Consider the following 19,604-nt stretch of genomic DNA (forward strand, 5'->3'; position numbering starts at 1 on the left):
GGTTGACCATAACTTCAAGGTTGTTTGACCATATCATAAAGTCGTGACAGAGAGTGAGTGGAGAAGGTCTGCTTATCAGCTCTGAAGGAACTAGATTATTAAAGGCAATACACATTAGGGCCGTCTGCTAATTATATCAAAATTTTGATTGAAAGTTCCCCCTTCCCTCGGTAGAAGAGAAAAGAAAAACTTTTTAAAAAATTTACTTTTACGTCATAGTAACGAAATTACATGTATCTTGATTTAAATCCGGGAGAAGCCTGTTTATTACCTCAAAATTATCTCCTGTAAAACAGTTTTTTAATACCTTTCCGAATAGTTTTAATATCGTTCGACATATTCGTGATCACCGCATGTGTATCATTTGTATGTAAATGAGAAAATGTTTACTTGGTTTTAAAGCTTGTATTCCACTAAAATGACTCTATATTATCTCAACTTGCTAGAATGAAACGTGTGATGACTGCAGTTTAAATTAAATTAGCTGTGCTTCAGTGCATTGCTTTAAGACGCACAGCAATGATCACAAGAAAATGATGGTTATTTCTAATATGATAAGGGTCCTTGATAATAGCGCTCCCTGGTAATTTTAATACGCTAAGACTCACAGACCACGAAACAGCGAATTGCAAAAAATTTAGTATTACGTTAATTTATACTATTTATATTTGATATATAACTTAACTGAATTTATTGCAATCGTCAGTATTAATTAGGTATTCGAATCGGGTTTTGTCTGTGCATATGAATAAAAGCACTGGTCATTTGAGTTACCTTTCGAAGCTTTTTTTTTTTTTTTTTTTTGCTGTCATTTCGCTTAATAGAGAGAGTGGAGGGACTTCTTTTAAAGCTTCAGTGTGCTAGCAGTTACCTAAAACAACTTGTGTAAGAGTTATTTATAGCATTTTATTAATACAAAATATCGTTATTATATAAATTTTTACGTAGAACAGATATAATAATTAAGATGAGGCAGACAAACTATTTCAAATAATATAGGTGTATACCAGCTTTTACGTTTGAAATATTTAAATGTATTTTGGTAATTTCCACGGGGCCCACCAGTGACGGAATATTAATAGCCAAATACGGCTTCCGATACATGGTTCGTTGCAGTGAATACAAGACTGTTTTCTAATAAGGAGTCCACTATAATGGCATTCATCCTGAAGTAGATAAAATCTTGAGTATTTTACTATAATTAATGATCTAATCTAATCTGTCTACTCCCCCTGCTCCGAGTACATTTTAAAGCACTCGTTAAGTAATTCAGCAGTTTTCTTTACGAGTAAGTGACATATAAATTCAGGGAAATACTCACTCCATTTAGTCATCGATTTTATCAACAAATTTGGATACCATATAGTTCTAGTTATACAATTCTCTTCTTATCAGATTCTTGTACGAACTGCAGATATTTTTCAGCTGAAGATTAGTTTAAACGTAATTAGTTTCTAATAGACGCATGTTCTGGAAATTGGAATGGTTTTGGTATGCTTAAAGTATTTTGGATCAGAGCACAACTGTCAGAAATTTATTTACAAATTCATTATTCAATAAAAGTTTCTATCTAGTAAATGTTATCAGTCATAAATGTTTACAAGTATTTTCTCTTTGAAAATAAGTTTTAATAAATATGATATAGTAAGTACTTGCCTCCGTTTCTCCACAATTGCCCAGATGCCGCTAATACTGCCTCTAGTCAGTGAACGCTAAAATGTGCACGCTTTCTAAGTTAACTCATGCTCATTGTTGCGGTCACAAACCAGGGGGCAGACTGTTAAATGAGTTAACTTCTGCATTTAAGTTGCAATATGGAAGCAACCGGTGCCTCATATATGTAAGCAACAAGTGGTATGCACCTGTTACTTTATTGTCTCCTCAACTGACGACAGCTTTGACATCTTGAACAATCGACAGAGACTTTGATTAAACTTGGGGGGTATCGAAAGGGAGACGCAAAATATGCATTACTTATTATGTGTGCCGTACTTAGGATTTAAAAAAGAGCTCTAGGATTTTTATCAGGTAAAATTTTGATTAATACTGCAGATTTGACCTGAATTCAAAACTGACTTTGATGATACACTATTTTCGAAATCTCTATTAAAGGCTCGTATTCGAGTTCTAAACTTTATTCATATGAAGCTAGGAATAATCAGTTCCTGTTGGGGAAAGAATGGGGGTTTTTCGTACTCCCAGAAATATTTATTTCTTCATTGTGTAATTCCAAAAGTAGCTAAATATAAATGATTTTATAAGAATTTCTTTCCATACTTTTTCCTTCTCTTTGTAAGATTTAATCAGAAGTATATCTAATTTTTTTCAGTTAAAAGATTTATTTTAATTACATCATCTATCTTATTGATGCGTTTATGCAAAAGTATTTCATCGTTTGCATTTTAGAATATTCCGTGGGTTAATAAACTCAAGTTTTGATAACATTCTTTAGCAGCGGCTTCAAAACAAATTGAGCTTGAAGTGGAAATAGCTAAATTACTTACTACTTAACACAATACGACAAAATCAATTATCATTTAGTATTTGTTACACTGGCATGGTTTTCTCACCTATTGCTTTTTTCTCCTCCCCTAATTTCTTCCCGAGTCACAAGTTTTTCACCTCTTTGATAAAACTTATAAACAAAGAGAAAAGGTATTTCTCTTTAATTATAATTTTTGTCAACGAATGATTGAAGTTACGATTGTCAATGCAGCTAATCAGTTGACATTATAGAAATTATTTCAGCAACTTTTAACGATATAACTATGTTGAAAACTGATTATTATAATTTGAGCCATCCTGTGTCATCTTCTTTCTGAGCTGTCAGTGTTGTTCTCGTATCTAGTAATTCGTATCTAGTATCTAGTAATCCGATGGTAAAAAATTAAATTTAATCAGTTCCGAAACCATTAGCGAGCGATAGAACTCCACTTTTCTACTTTGTACTTTTAAATTAACTTCTTGTACGATTTTCTTTTGCTTTAGAAGGCCAAGTTCTTGGAGTTAAAGTGCTTTGTAATAATTCATAGTGAGCTGTTCCTACGAGTACCTGGTTGCTTTTATTCTTGTTTCAGTTCGAGTTTCAAACATTTTCAGAAATTACATACAGAATAAAAGTCTCTGTTATCTGACGCAGAACTTTGTTTACCGGAACAAAAGGAAGAAGGAGCCATTTCGGTTAACATATGGAAACTATATTCAGCACCTGAAACTAAAAATAAATACTTTTAACACTGTTGTGCAAAAGGATATATTGCAACACATTTACATCGGTGTTACATAAAATAAGGCGTGAACTTTTGAATTATTATTTTATTAAATTGCTTTCGATTAGCTATATCACACCGCCTTTTAATAAGCAGTATACATGAAGAGCATCTAGACCAAAGATTCCGAACCTTTTTCTTGCTCCTTCCCCTTTTAAAAGAATGTTTTTCTTCATCGACCCATTTACAATTTTATTTGTAATACCCAACATACAACATAATCATAATGCAAGTAATTGCACACGACTAATTTAAAGATAACAGCTACGCTAAGGAAACATTTTTGAAAAAAAAAAGAAAAGGTTTAATAGACTTATGTTTTATTATTTTTTGTAGTTATTATTTTTAGTTTTAGGAATATAATCAAGTTTTCAGAAACAAAACTACGGATTCTAATTGCACTAAAGTTTGATTTCAAATGATGTGATGGCTGCTCTTCACCTTTCTCATTCAACCTGTTTTTTTTTTTTTTTTTGTTTTTTTGTTTTCTGCAGTAAATTACTAACTTGTCTGAAGCCTGGTTCTGATAGGTAAGAAGGAAAAGTTAATAATGTTGTTCGGTAACAATTTTTATTTTGATCTATTTCTCTGGAGTGACTTTTAAATTCCGAAACTTAGGTACACACGTATTTGAAATAAGACTTGTGCTTGAATATCTTACTTTAATGCATTCAAGGCTTCTTGCATCGGAGTAACAAGAGGAAATATATTGCAGCTCAGCGGTTTCATATGCCATCCTGGCATATTCAAGTTTTCAATGTTTTGGAAGTGAAAATTTAAATCTTTTAAATTTTGCAATCCCTAGCAGCTGTATCCCTCTTCCTAAATTCAGAAAGTGGACTTGAATATTCTGTGTGGTGTATACTAGCAAATAAAATGAAGAGTTACTGGAAAAACAGGTAATTAGCCATTACACTTCCTATGAGGCCTGTGTAAAATTAGGTAACATCCAGTCTTCCGTTCCGGTGACAAAAATTCCAGTCATCGAAAAATTGAAAAATTTACGAAGCAACATCTTTGGTTTTAAGGATGATGACGTCTTCCCACTCGATATATCCCCTCAAGAAAATGATGATGGTTGTATTAATTTACTATGCATATCTGATGAAAGAGGCAGTAATTATTGCCTTATTAAAATTTTTCACTTTTAATGAGGGGTTAGACACGTCAAGAAGCACTCCTTTTATTGTTATTGTCTCCACAGATCTGTTGAGGAGAAAAATTTGAAAAAGCATATTCCATTATGCACAGAACGCTCACCTCCAGCATATAGAAATGCCCGCGGAAGAAGAAAAATATCTTTCACTTAAAAAATTTTGACTAACGGCTATAATTTTTTGTAATAAAATTATGTAGAGCGTATATTATTTTTTAATCCCCCGTGCTTGCCTTAAGCAATATATTGTTTAATCTTGAAAAATAAATTACAAATCTTACCACTCGCCAAATGATGTAATATAGTTCTCACAGTTGGCAATATTCCAGTTCACGTGGTTGATTAGAGGAATAGATAGTGTACTTATAGGATAACATACCGTTGCATAATGTGACACGATCGACCAAAAGACAGGTCTTCATTTTGAATGAATCTAAATTTTTGGGAATTAATCCAAATTTCGATGAATAAAACCTTTTAAATATGCTTTTTCTTCTCTTATTATTTTTATTTTGATATTAGGAATATACGAAATGCAATTCAGCGAAAGGAAATTAATTCTTGTGTTTATTGGTTTTAAGTTCAGTTATATCGATGAGTTCGATAATGGTTCGAAACTGTGCTCCTGTTTCAGTCAAAAAAAAAAAAAAAAAAAAAAAAAAAAAAAAACAGTTTAACGTCGTGGCAAAACGTTTTTTCAGATGGGGGTTAAAGTTCAATATTCTGCAGTTTAGTTTCAACACGAAAGTATTAGTGAGTCATACCGTGAAGCACAGTGGAAGAGATCGTGGACAAGTGGACACATTGTGCACATGTGTCCATCTCTTAGTTTATTCTCCAATTTGACAGCTTTTTCTTAATGACATAATTTGCTGATCCTCCTAACACAGTTCAAAATTTTCATTTCTGTCTGAATGTAATGCAGAACTAAGGTATTTTCTATGTAGAAGATTCAAAACTTTCTTACTAATTTTTCACTTAAATTGCAAATTAAATAAAAATTGTTTCGATTTTTGCTTTAATAAGCAAACAGAGTTACGAAACACAATCGTAATGTGGTATATTCTTTAAACTTGGGTAAATTTTGATTCTTAATGCTTGAGACAGAATTTTAAGCTCATTCATTCACTATCAGATAATTTCAAATATGAAACAAATCAAATAAAAATTACAGCTGGTATATTTTATATGTCGAAACCTATTTAATTTAAACTATTTTGCATTTTGTTTTCCATATGTGCTATGTTTATCCCACGTAATATTAACTTGAAATGCAAAATACTGTCAATTATTAATTTTACTACATGTATAATAACCATAATTATATTTTCTTTGTTTACAGATACAATGAAAAGGAAATGACTAAATATAATTATTCAAAGGAATGAGAAAAAGTCCTACTTATATCATGTTTAAATGTGATTTGCTTACTATATTTCGTCCGTAAAATTTGCTTCTCTGTGTATAAAAATATTAGTTTCCATCTCTGATATTACCTTCAAGTGACTTTGGGGAAATGTGCATTTCGCATTTCCCAAGGAGGAACAAATTAAACGAATGCATATTAGGATATGAATTGTGGCCTTGAAAAGGTCACCTAGTCATCAAAATAATTAACAATTAAAGAAATGAAAGGAATGCGCGAGCAGTCCGACAGTTAAGACGTCAGATAGGTTGGAAGAGGCGGAATTCTAGTCCTGCTTTGAATGAAAGTACAGCTGACCTACAGAAAAGAATGATTGAAATCTGGAAGCTAATACCAACAACTGCTACAATGACGTTACAATTACTAAATCTTTCCATATTTTTCAGACAGAAGACGGAAAGTTACTGGCTTACGAATAAACATAAGATAAGGGAAAATAAATAATAAATTGGTTCACGGTTTCTCAATAGTTGCGACATTAGTTAAGTAATATTATCTGATATGACACCTTGTGGAAACAAGCAACTGTTTTGTAATAACCTGAAACAAACTAGGTAAATGAAAACTTAGATTTGAGCAGTAATAAATCAAATTTGAGAAATTATGAAGTAATTTTATAAAAGACATTAATTTTGCTGGTAAGTCACGTTTTTCGCTTTCATGGATAAATGGAAACCTTTCTCGCACCTCCCAGCTTAGGGCAGAAGCGTTCTTGTTCATGATAAATAAAATTCTCTAGGTTTCAATATATCTTTTCCTCCCTTACACAGATGTAGAAATATTTTAAGCTGCTACTATCATACGCAGGACAAATGGACGGAACACTAGGACTTTACAATGAGTGATAAGTCAGTCTCAGAATTCAGTCTTTAATTTTGTTTAGAGAGCTTCCATCTACCTCAAAGTAACCTTATTTTAACTAGAAAGGCGACTTAATTCTGTTAAAGATGCTAAACATCTTATAGAATGTATTAAAAAAATAAACTTATTGCAATAATTTGCGATTGAGCTTCAGTACAAAGTGATCCAAAAGATTCCAAAAATTTATAAAAGTTCAACGTTTGGGTGGAAGAGTCTAGATAGACTAAAAATATGTTGTAATTGGAATTTTATGGGTAAATATTTAATTAAAACTTTCAGAGAGGAAGGAAGATATACCATAACGATCAGAATAGCACTGAAAAATGATAAGATTCTTCTGTTGACAGATACCCCGAATAATCACTTTTATTTATATTATAAAAGGCTAGCACCACTCGGAAAAAAAAACCATCACTGAGATACATTTTTATGCAAAACTCTACTCTGTTGTTTAAATTTGATTTTTTTATTTAGTTTTGAAATCTTTTCAATTGCTTACCCTCCTTCCACATTGTATTTTTGCAGGTAACTCAAGGAAATTTGTTTGTCTAGGATTAGGCTTACTAATGCCCGATTCAAACCAAATTCACCAAATTGTGAAGACATCTGGGCCAATATCCAAACTAAACAACGTAGAAATTTGAGCTGTGAGTGGAGCTCGAACCAAAAGCCTCCTCTCTAAGCAGACAGATTTCTACGACTGAAATACCGAAACCGGCTTCTAGTTTTGGATATTTTCTTCGTGAAATGACAATGGATATGTGCGTGATAGTTATTCCTGGAGCGTTATTGTCGAATAAAGCTAGTCTGGTATCATTCATTACTGCAACAAACAAGTCTTTTAAGTATTAAGGTAATATCTGGCGAAAGGAACTCTTTATAACGCACAGTTAACATACGTTTCCCAAGCCTGGAAACAAACAAGATCTTTTGAAATCTAATCTTTCATTTATGACCAAATTTGTTTATCTTAAGTCACAGTTAAAAAAGATTGTAATTTTTCAGTAACTGAACAATTTGTTCGTGATAATTCTTTGATAATTTAAAACAGGCACATAATAAATAGCATGCACAATATTGTTTATTTTATATATATATATATATATATCTTTTCAAGACAAAGCAGAACTGCGATATATTATATCTTAAACTGTAATTAGTTATCAGGCAAGTTTTTTTTTTTTTTTTTTTTTTGGACTTTTTCCGTTATAGGCAGAGCATTCATAGCTGTGTGAGCCTAAGCGGTTTCAAAGCTAAGCTGTATGAATGCACGGCCTCGCAATGATTTCAGTGGTACTGCAATAAATTGCATAGAGAAATTAATTTCCTGCTCATCTAACAGTTAGCTGTTGTAACTAATAAAAATTAAAACATGATATTTTTTACTTATTGCATGCTCCGCCGTTGGCTGTACATGGAGACGGAGGGATACCCCGTGGAGGACTTTTTAAGGGAAAGTGACTCGTATCCACCTTACATACGCGGAAGTCTACGAAAACGCCCAGGCAGCCAGTCCGTTCGCTGAGGCTCGAGGCCTTTACCGAATTAGCAGTGTGCAGTGGCTTTTACCGCTCGGCCGTTGGTGGACAATTAAAACATGATAAAAATAAAAAACTTTGCTCATGTTAATTTTGTATTTTTAGGGGGGTCACAATGGATTTTTTGTTCCAAAAAAAATGAGACAGAACTTTGGTTAGTATCCTATGTATGCATATAATTGTTGCTCCTTTGCCTTCGTTAAATTAAATGCGTTATTATGGTCTCTTATAAACAATATTCTTGTTTTTAAAAGAAGTACTGAAAAAAGAGGCGGGGGGCTTCTGAAGTGTCGTTCTGTTTCATTCTTTGCATACTGATATACCTAATCTAATAGGTATATTTCTCATGTTTAGAAATATCTTCTCACAGTCGAAATGAGCTGGTGACAAAGTATGTTCTCGTGCTGGAAGTATCGAACCGGTGTATACACAAAAGTGCGTCTCAAAAGTGCTGGGGAACAGCAAACTTTCAAACATTTTGTGAGAGAATATTTAATTTAATCTAAGTATTTCCTTACAAGTCATATCTTACGGCTATACAAAATCGAAAAATCTTAAAATTAATGGAAATATGTTGAATAAGTAAAATATTGTGCACTTCTTGTGTACGAACGAGAAAGTAATGGTCAAACCATTGCGGAGCACACAAAAATGCACTTTAACAATGTAATGGATCTAGTTTCCCCAAATATAAAAATACGAGTATGTCTACATTGAGTCTTCTAAGCATGGATGTCAACACATTTTGGCAAAGTTTTGTTTCCACTTTCCCCATTCTTTGGTGAGTTTTTCTCTAAGTTCATCTCTGTTGGAAATATTAAATTTACTAGCATTGTCTTGCAAATGGTTCCAAATGTGCTATATAGAACTGAGGTCTGCACTTTGCAGAAGTATTTTGATTATATATGGACAGTTATATATTAAGTCAGTTTGCGAATAAAAATATTATACATAAAATCATTGTCATAATGAAGTTTTTGATTCGAAAATATACCCTATTTTGAGCGTTTGGAGTGCAGTTTGAAGTTTATTGTTGGTTTATCATCATACCATCTACTTTCCTTCACTCCCAAATTATTAGGTCTGTTTTCATTTACAAATGTAACTGAATTCCGAAATCCTCGCGCTTATTAATCATGCTTTTCGATTCACTTTACAGAGAAATGGTTTCTTTCTAGTTATTCGGACATAAAAGTTATACATACCTATAATACTCCTAACAATTTCTGCATTAGGGAGACTTGCTAAACATTTGTACGGTTTTTTTCGAGTCAATTTGGCCGCACTGATCTTAGAATTACAAATAATATTTTTAACTGTTACATTTCTCCGTGTTCAGTGAAATTCTTTGGATGCCCTGTTTGTGGTCTGTTTTCAGTAAAATTTCTTTTACCATTCTGAAATTACATACATACAAACAATACATTTACATACATGCAATAGATCACTTTATTTATGCTCAGAAAATTTCTACGATTCCAAACACTCAGCCCCGCCACTGATCGAGCGCTTTAAAATTGCTAAATATTGGTAGTTCGTTTCTGGTTCGAACTTAGGTGAGCCAGTCTGCTGCACAGTTGGTTTTCGTGATTTTTCTCCATGTGTAACGGGTATTCGAACAAGTTTCCTTTAGAAAGTTCTCCGCGAGTTCTCCTCCAGCTTTTTCGCAAGAAATGTCTGACGAAACTGGTTCTTTATCATATTTGTTGCTGCAGTTTTCAATACTTTTTTTTTTATCTTAATTTCGTGTTTAATGACACGATGTATAATATCAAATGTTTATTCATTAGTGTTATTTAGTTTTATTTATCATAAGACTTTGTATTTAAACACATAAAAAATAAAAAATATTTAGTTTTAGAGAAAAGCAGCTGAATTTTTATCAAGAATGTTTCTTATGCTTAAAACTTTTTTAAACTACTATATATCTTTCTATGAAAAGTTGTTCGGCTCTTTTTTTTTTCCCTTGTGGTGTTGCGCGGCCCCAACCTACACGCAACAATAATAGTGACTGTTATGAACTGGAAAGTACACAAAACTCTTAAGAAGGGTTTAACTCCCTTTTTATTCTACTTTAGAAGTTACAGATGCGTGCACTTGACGCTCACAAACTACGCCAACCAGGCGGTAAAATAAAAATAAGAAACTAAAAATGAATAATAACAAGTTACTACCTACGAGGCTCTCTAAACGTAATTAACCTAACCGCGTTCTAAGATACAGCTGATATTTCAGCAAACTCTCTGAATATTAAGTTGAAAGATTCAACTATCTGCCGAGGCAAGCACACAGGCCGAAACGCGCGGTTCTTAAATTTCTACCTAGCCACCTTCACGCTCGTGAAGCGAGAAAGCACACCTACAAACTCGTTTCTCTTCTATTTAACTCAAAATTACTTCTGCTAAAGATCTGAATACTTTGCGCGTTCTACTAAAATTTACATACTCTGGCATTGGCAATTCCAGGGGAAAGTAAGGCTTGACAGGAAAGATAGTTTAAACTTAAAATAAATGTTAGTTAAAATAAATATAAACCCTACACCCTTAGAAAAATAATTAAATTTGTGTTACTTTTATTAATATCAAATTAATAATTACCGATGTGATTAAATAATATAGTAGCATCAATGTGGGATCAACGACATTTATTGCTAGAAATTTAAATTTGATTTAACTTTCAAACATTTTTTGAGAGAATAATTAAATATTTAATTTAATCAAAGTATTGTAGTAAGACCTTACAAGTCGTATCTTACGGCTATACAAAATCGAAAAATCTTAAAATTAATGGAAATAGGTTGAATAAGTAAAATATTGTGCACTTCTTGTGTACGAACGAGAAAGTAATGGTCAAACAATTACTGAGCACACAAAAATATTTTTTCTTTAGAAATTAAAAAAAAAAAGCACTTTGATTAGCTGTTTTATATACGAAGGCATTCCTTCCCATAGACTGATTAAGGCAAAGCCGTCGAGTTGCCTTGCCTTACTCAGTCAACCAAACCAAAAACTCTAATCAGTAACTAGTTGATTAGTCAAGAAAATACCTCTCATAACTTTCCCTTTCATGACTAGAATTCAACGTTAATGCTTTATATAGCTTTAAATATTCACTAAAGTAATTTCAATTGAAAGTACGAGTAGTACTTACTTAAACTAATTCATAATGAATTAACTAGTCATTATTTAAATAATCAAGCCAGACACCAAATTACTGAACTATTTTTCTGCTGTGTTGTTTAATTTCTTGTTTTTCAGAGACAGTTGCTTTAAATACCTGAAGTTAGGTTACCTAAAATACTGAAATACGAAATCAGGGATTCGAAACTAGAAATTTTTGGCATTTAAAAGCTCCAATCCTCAGTTTTATATTCATTTTGAATTTATGCTACATTAAAATTTTGCATTTTCCCATTTGAAATCTTCCAGAATTTTCAGTTATTATTTATTTTATTTTTAGATTATCCGGGAAGAAAGAAATCCTGAAAGAAAAATGTGGCTGAAATGAATATCGGGTTAGGAAGCTAAAAACTTCTGCCTATTGTGATGAAACGCTTGCGCCTGTCAATCAATGAAGTATAACTGCGTCAACCTCTCAGATACAGATACCTCATAATATCGGCATCATCGCAGCTGCTCCACCATATTCTTTTAACGTTGGTAAATTTATTGCATGTGTTTGGAATTCAATCCGTAGAAGGAACTGAAGATGTCATAAGTTTTAAAAATGCAGTAATGCTATCTTGTGTGTATCCTGTATTAAAACTTTAGGCTTATTGCTATTTTGCCATCACTTCTTAAGTTATTAATTACTGAACAATGTAAGGATTTTTCATCTCTTCGTCTAAGAAATGATAAGAATTGTCAAAACATTATTCAATAATATGAATTGTCAAAATTTCGTTTAAGAAATAATTTAACTATTTTAATCGCTTCGTTAAAGAAATAATATGAATGTTACAAGTTTAGCCCATGTTACAATTATACTAATGAATGATTGTGAGTGAGGAGTGGGGGTAAGTTCGCATTGCAGGTTTATTCAGAGTCTAGTAAGGAGTCCTCAAACTTACGCTATTTTGAATTTTTTTTTAATACATCTCTCCGTCCTTTTCATTAAAAAATACTGTGTAAAACATCAGTGAAATAATTGTTTAGCCGCATAAACTTATTTCAGATAACAAAATCTTAGTTTTAGCTCACCATATTCCCCACGTAAAGATTGTTCCTCTATTCTACTGAGATCGCATTGCAGGTTAAAACGACATAGCACTGCAGCCTTTCAAACTGCTGTCAAAAAAAGTTGTTAAAATTACATAGACGGATAAGTCCTTAGCAGATTTCCTGTCCAAATGCATACGTTTTTCATGCGTCCTTTTTTGGGGGGGGGCAATGAGAGGGTACAACTTATTTATAGCTTTTGATTTTAACCTTCTAGTCCTTAGAGTCTTAGATTACAAAGCTTTATTTAGTTAAAAATGGCTAGATGTTATTCCAAGCAGGCAAAAATTTCTTAATGAATGATATTATGCTGATACCTTTTAACCACATTTATTTCCTTTCTATCAGTCCATGAATATATATTTTAACCTTCCCAAATCCTTCTCGGACACAAAAGGTCGGCAACGACTACTGTGAAGAATTTTGATCGAAGAAATTCCTCATAATGCCTGTCGTTCAATATTAGGAGAAACTATGAGATTTAATTTTGGTGTAACAGATTTACATTTCCTGAGTAATAATGTACGTGGCAAAACTATTACCTTCTGCGATGAATACGAAGCAGAAGCCCATAAAAATCACAGAGTAAATCAAAAGAATAATACATAAAAACAATCTGAGCATAAATCTTACACAATGTTTTCGCCTAAGTGATAAGAAAAATTACGAAATATAGTGTATTTCATTTTGTAAATTTATTTTTTTCATTTTTACTAAATGGATATGAAACATGTACATAAAACCAAGCGATGAGTTTATAAATGATGTGGTAAAAACATATGTTAAAATATACCTATGCTACTAATGTAAAATTTTGATTTGAAAATCTTGAGCGTATAATCCTCATTAGTGCTATTATTATGCTTAGAAATTTTTTTTTCTAAAACTCAGTGTGAGGTTGAATTTTACCTAATGTTAGAATGGGAAGGCTTCTCTTATATCAGTCACCTCTATGAAATATAAGTATATATATATATATATATATATATATATATATATATATATACGTATGCTAATAAAGAGATAATAATGAAATCAATAAAGGAATCAACCCTGTAATTGGAAGTACACATTCTAAAACTGAAACAGAAACAATTTAATAAAATGAAACAAAAATATTACAACGAAATAACATAATAAAATATATTTAATATAACATAATAATATTAACATAAAAAGTGTTGTTGAAAATTCCTTAATTTTTTTCAAGGAGCACCCGAAGAATAGATAGTGAAGTCTAGAAAAAAATTTTAAAAGAAAGTTGGGAATAAAAAATTAATTTATTAAAAATTATTAAAGCAAAGTCCTTTAGCACATTTCTTTTGATTTACCCAGTGGTTGTTCTGGTTTCTCATTGGAGAATTCTTTTGTAATTTGTAATAATTATTTTAGGGTCACATCGAAGCAGATTATATCTTGATGATTAATTAAAATTAATTTAATTGCAAAAGTTTTTTAAATTTTTCTTTATTGCACTTTTAAGGGATTTTAATTTAATAATTTTTCAATAAATTTATATTTATTTTATAATTTTATTTCAATTAATTTTTCTAAATTTCAGAATCATATAGATGTAATTCAGAAAAGCGGCTATACTGAAAATTCTTTGGTTGCTGCTTGAAGAAAACCAAGGAATTTTCAGCAACATGTATTACATTAATTTTATTATAATATATTAATTATATTTTATTATACTATTTCTTTGAAATATTTTTGTTTTGTTGTTTCTTTAAAATATTTTTGTTTTGTTTGTTAAATTGTTTTTGTTTCAGTTTTGGTATATGTACTTCCAATTCGAGTGTTTATTGGTTTAACAGGGATTTAACTGTTATCGCTTGATTATTTAACTAAATTCGCAGCATATGCATAAATTTTATATTGATAAATATCAGAATTTGAAAACATAGTAGAGATAGATACTTAATGTTTTGAAAATATTTTGACTGTCTTCATGCATTTGATTGGCTATTATTTTTTTTTTGTCTTTTATTTAAAAACACTTTGTTCATTTATCAACACCATTCATTATTTTTCTTTTATGAGTACTAAAATTTGTAAGTTTCAAGTGTTTAATTGCAGGTAATTTCTGAGCTTTTTATATTTAGCAAAATATGATCTAATATACAAACACTCAATGGATTTTAGAAAAATGTAACTCTATTAACTTTTAGTTGTTTTAAATGCATAATTCACGTTTAATATTTTTTTATACTTCTTATCGTCATTCACGTTTCTTGGTCTTGCATGATACGTTTGTATCATCATTTTACCATTTTAGATTGACTTAATATTCCACTTACTTTATTTAAACTATACCAGCTTTCTCGAATTTAATTTCTAAACTTTTATCTCTCTATATATAGATAATAAAAGCAAAATTTAGAAGTACTGAAGTGAGAACACTGAGACGTAGAAATATTTATGGCGTAGAGACTTGATGCTTTGATTGTAGAATTCGTAATGATTAAGAAACTTGGCAGTCGAGGCGGTTTTAATTCCATTTTTATTTAAATTCACATTTATAGCCACAGTTCACTTGGCACTCTAATTGTGCCTATTTGCAGAACATTTACATTTTGAATACTATTGTGACAGGAAAAGAGCGCAGCGAAATGAAATGGCCTCTAAGCACCAACAGAGATATAAGCAAAGCAAGCATTTATCCAATAGAGTAGTTCATCAAAGAGGAAGGTTTTGGTTTACGTTAGAAAGGTTTCAGTTCTCAGAGTTTAGGTTCTGAAATAACTACGTCATCAGCGTTACGCAAGCTTTGGGGCAAAGTTTAATCTAGAAATAGCGCAGTCCAAAAATGTTATTATTATTTTTAGAATAAAAAGAAAATAACCAAATTAAAAAAGAGGAATTAAAAGGCTATTACTAAATTAAATTTTAAAGCTAATTTACATATTTTTTAAATTTTACACATCCTCCCCTTCAAAAAGAAAAAGGCTCGGGGAGAAAAAAGCCTTCTGAGAAAAAATCATTAGTGTGTTAGCGAAGTAAGACAAAGTTTTTAACAATATTTACAGTGTATGAGTAGGCATCAGGGACATAGCCCGTATACGTTTCATTATGAGAGCTCTCATATGTAAATTAGAAAGAACTTAAAAATCTAATTTAAAAATATCATAACAAATTTAATTTCTAAATAAAAGTAAATGGCAATAAATTGGCAAAAACATAAGTTTAAAAGTATGAAGTATCTACGGCATCAGTATTTCTGCAAACTTTGTGGCATAGAGTAATCTAGAAGTGTCACAGTCCAGAAATGTTATTATTATTTTTGGAATAAAGAGGGAATAACCAAATTAAAAAAAAAGAGGAATGAAAAGGCTATTACTAAATTAAATGATAAAGTTGATTTACATATTTCTTATCTTATATATAATAGGGGGGACCGGAAAGTAATGTCGTTTCTGCGCTTGTCGACAGCAACATGCTCAGGACAGAAGTGGAAGCAAATCCATGTCAAACACTCTTAACCAACCTTGGTCGACCATCCAAGGACATTTAAAGCAGAATGGAAAAATAAGCAAAGCAGGTGTTTGAGTCCCCCATAATATGTCCGAAAAGAACAAAGCCAACCTATCCATCACATGCAACGTATTGCTTCAACGACACCTTACAGAACCGTTTTTTTGATCGTTTGATTAGTGGACACAAAAAAATAAGTCCTGTATGATAATCCAAAACTCAAAAGGCAGTTTTAGTAGGGGTTACAAAGGGTTTACATCCCGAAAAGGCACTTCTGGGTGTTTGATGGAATATTCGCGGAATAGTTCATTTTGAATTGCTGAAACCTGGAAAAACTGTTAATGTTGACCTTTATTGTGAAATTGGACCTTATTGGATCTAGTGAACCAATTTTTAATCGAAAAATATCTGGCGATTGTCAACGGAAAAGGCGTCATTCTGCAACACGACAATGCAAGACGAACACTGGAAAAATATAATGAATCGGGGTGGGAGGTACTGCCTCTTTCACTATATTCGACCGATATCGCACACTCGGATTTCCACTTACTCCGATCCCTACAACATTTTCTTAGTGACGAAAAATTTGAAAATTTGGATGATGTCCAAAATGCCATCTCGAGATATTTTACTCAAAAACCAATGGATTTTTATCGGTCTGGGATTGAAATCGGCATACTAGATGGCAAAAGGTTGCTGATAAGGAGGGTGATTATATTATTGATTAAAAATAAAAACTTGTTGCAAATTTATTCGTTTGAATTTAGTGTAAGAAAGCGACATTACTTTCTGGTGCCCCTAATATATATATAAAGGACTTTTAAATTAATCGTCTTTAATCCAAACAATATATTTTTAAAAGGAAAAATCTGTTTTCCGTCCTAACTCTGAATTATTTATCTCCTTACCTATTAATAATGATATTATTCTGTACTTATTCTTTTCTATTTATTAGTTACAGAATTTACAGAGAAATCATGAATTATCGAGCTAACTTAGAAGAAGGTCTTTCATGGAGGAATTTTTAAGGGAGTCTGTTTTGTATTTATTTCAGATACGAAAGAAAATGCTGCTTGTTTTTGCCGACTAGTTGCTATAAATTTGTCTAATAATGAAAGAAACGAAAGACCCACCAGCTGCCGAGCGGTAAATTCGCTAACCACTGGTAATTAGGCCTGGGATTCAAATTCACCGAACTGGCTGGCTGCATGGCTGTTTCGTGTTTTTCCCATGTGTAACGCGTATACGAGCCAGTTTTCCTTAGAAACTGCTGCACGAATGTATTCTTCCTTTTAGGCGAGATAGGCCTCCAATACTTTGCCGTAATAAATAAACACACCAAAACGAAAGAAACAGCAGCGAATATTGTTCGCTATGAGATTACGTGCGTTCTAATAGATGGAATTGTGTGTCTGGTACGTAATTTTTATCATAAAAAAAACCAGAACTGACATTCCTGAGCATTATAAAATTATTAGTTTTCCTTAACATTATAAAATGTATACTCTGTCTATCGTATTTTATGTAAAAAATCAATAAAACAAGGAAGGACTGCAGTTGTGACTGCAAAAATTTCTCGACTAGATGGAAATTCTTAATGTGAAACTAAAATTTTTCCCTAGTGATAATTTTTAAGTTAACATATTAAAAGACTTCCTTAACTATTGTCAAGTTTCTATCTGTTATAAGTCTTATCTGAATAGTTTAGATATGATATAAGGAACTAAAGAGAAAGCAGCTGCAAATTATCGAATGCTCTGTTCTGTAATATATTTTCAAATCAGAATTAATAAAACATGCTGCTACGTAAGTAGTTTTTTACTTTTAAAAATGCATCGTTAATTATTGCTTATACTTTTAAACTATTTTAAAATCTTTTACATTAAATAAAATTCATTTCTTTCAATAGGCCCACCAGCGGCCGAGCGGTAAAGTCGCTGAACGCTGGTAGTTCGGTCCGAGGTTCGAATCCCGCGAACGGGATGGCTGCATAGGTATTTTCGTGGTTTTCCCCATGTGTAACGTGTATACGAGCCAGTTTCCCTTAGAAAGTCCTCCACGAAAGGCATCCTTCCTCTTAGGCAGATAGCCCTAGTGTGCTTTGCCATAATTAAATACACATACATTTCTTTCAATAAAATTTAAATTTTTGATACGGATTGATTTCATATTCAAAACCTAAACTTTGTATCTCTTTTAAAATGAATAGGTTTCAGTACAGCTGGTAATCAGAAGCAAAAAGTAAACTTAGGCCCATTATTGAAGATAGAAAATTGAAATTTTTTTTAGAAGTTTGGTTTTCATCTGCTATAGAAAGAATATCGAAAAATCGGTAGATGAATATAAAATAGTCAGGACACAGGGCAAAACCTTACGGTGGGATGCCTTATAATTCTTTTAAGGTAATACTTGCCACGGATGCAAATTATGCTTTATTTAAAGTGCATTTCATATAAAATATTTCATGAAATAACCTTATAATTCAATATTTCTCAACCAACCTTATTGAAGCAACAAAGAACATTTCACTTTTCTTGGATATGCCCCTCCCCGTGGTTTTAGTTTAGTATATGCTGCATAAAATATAAATTTACAAATTTTAAACTAGGATTTTGTATTGTATTTTTTGGCAGAAATTAATTGAAACGAAATAATCTAAAGAATTCTCATTGATTTGATTAGAAATCTTAGAAGTTATTGATAAATGAGTAAATTAATGCATTTAAATTATTTATTAATTTATCAATTCAATAATTAAGTGCAGGCATAAAATCCACTTTCTTTAAAACGGTGAAAAAGTAATTGCTTCTGATGGGCTCGTAATTTTACATTTTAAAACTTATAATTGAAAACTTGTATAAAACTGTATATAGCTGAAATATTATAAAATGATTTGGAAGCCTCCCGTAAAATGGAGGCGCGGAGCATATGCCTCGGTAGCCCCTGCGGAAATCAGGCCAATGAGCAAATATTCTGTATAACTAACTGGAAAAATAAACGTGAAGATTCTTATTCACGCATGCGTGTGATAAAATTAAAATGATGGTCAGTTTAAACGTTGAAATTTATTTATTCCAGTTATAGAAGTGCTGTGCTAGAAAATGAGCTTAAAAATTTCTCTTTAGCCTCGGATGCTTTAACTCACGTCCGCTGTCGTAAACGCCCTGAATGATCAGGCCTTCTTTTTTGGCTTGCAGCCAGTTATCCTCCCGGATGTTGAATCATCAAGGCTATGTAATTGGCAGAGAATGAGCCTTAAGTAACGAGATTCATAATACTAGAAGGATAATTGCCACCATTTTCTTTAGTCTAGATGGAAAAAAAATGCTTTTAAAATAGTATTGTGACGTACTGGGCTGCATTTTACGTTTGAATAATAATAATAATAATAAAGAAAATTATTTTAAAGCATTAGTAATTTTGTTCTATTCCTTTCGCATTTTTGATACACGAAGTCAAAGAAAAAATGCATTAAAATTGAAATATTTTTGGTAGGTTTTACCATGAACGATGTTTTGAAGAAAATATACTTATGGAAATACATACTAATTTCATTAAAAAAAATGACAAATCTTAGATGTTTTGTGTTAAAATAAAAGCTTTAAAATGTTTTAGTTCATCGAAATGCTTCATTCAAATACCTTTTTTTTCAGAAATTTTCTA

General features: G+C 31.6%; 1 long non-coding RNA gene across 1 annotated transcript in view; it reads left to right on the forward strand.

Moving 5' to 3' along the window:
* Positions 1-1,885: 1,885 nt before the first annotated feature.
* Positions 1,886-19,604, forward strand: part of LOC118180999 (uncharacterized) — a 58,178-nt gene continuing 40,459 nt past the window's right edge. Inside the window, exons 1-2 of the long non-coding RNA XR_004756797.2 lie at positions 1,886-2,028; positions 11,710-11,909. This is a non-coding gene — a long non-coding RNA (uncharacterized LOC118180999). The remainder of the gene's footprint in view (positions 2,029-11,709; positions 11,910-19,604) is intronic.

The sequence above is a fragment of the Stegodyphus dumicola genome, chromosome X2 (genome assembly GCF_044657685.1).
Source record: "Stegodyphus dumicola isolate Sdum_Otavi_A_Nest chromosome X2, ASM4465768v1".
NCBI lineage: Eukaryota > Metazoa > Arthropoda > Arachnida > Araneae > Eresidae > Stegodyphus > Stegodyphus dumicola.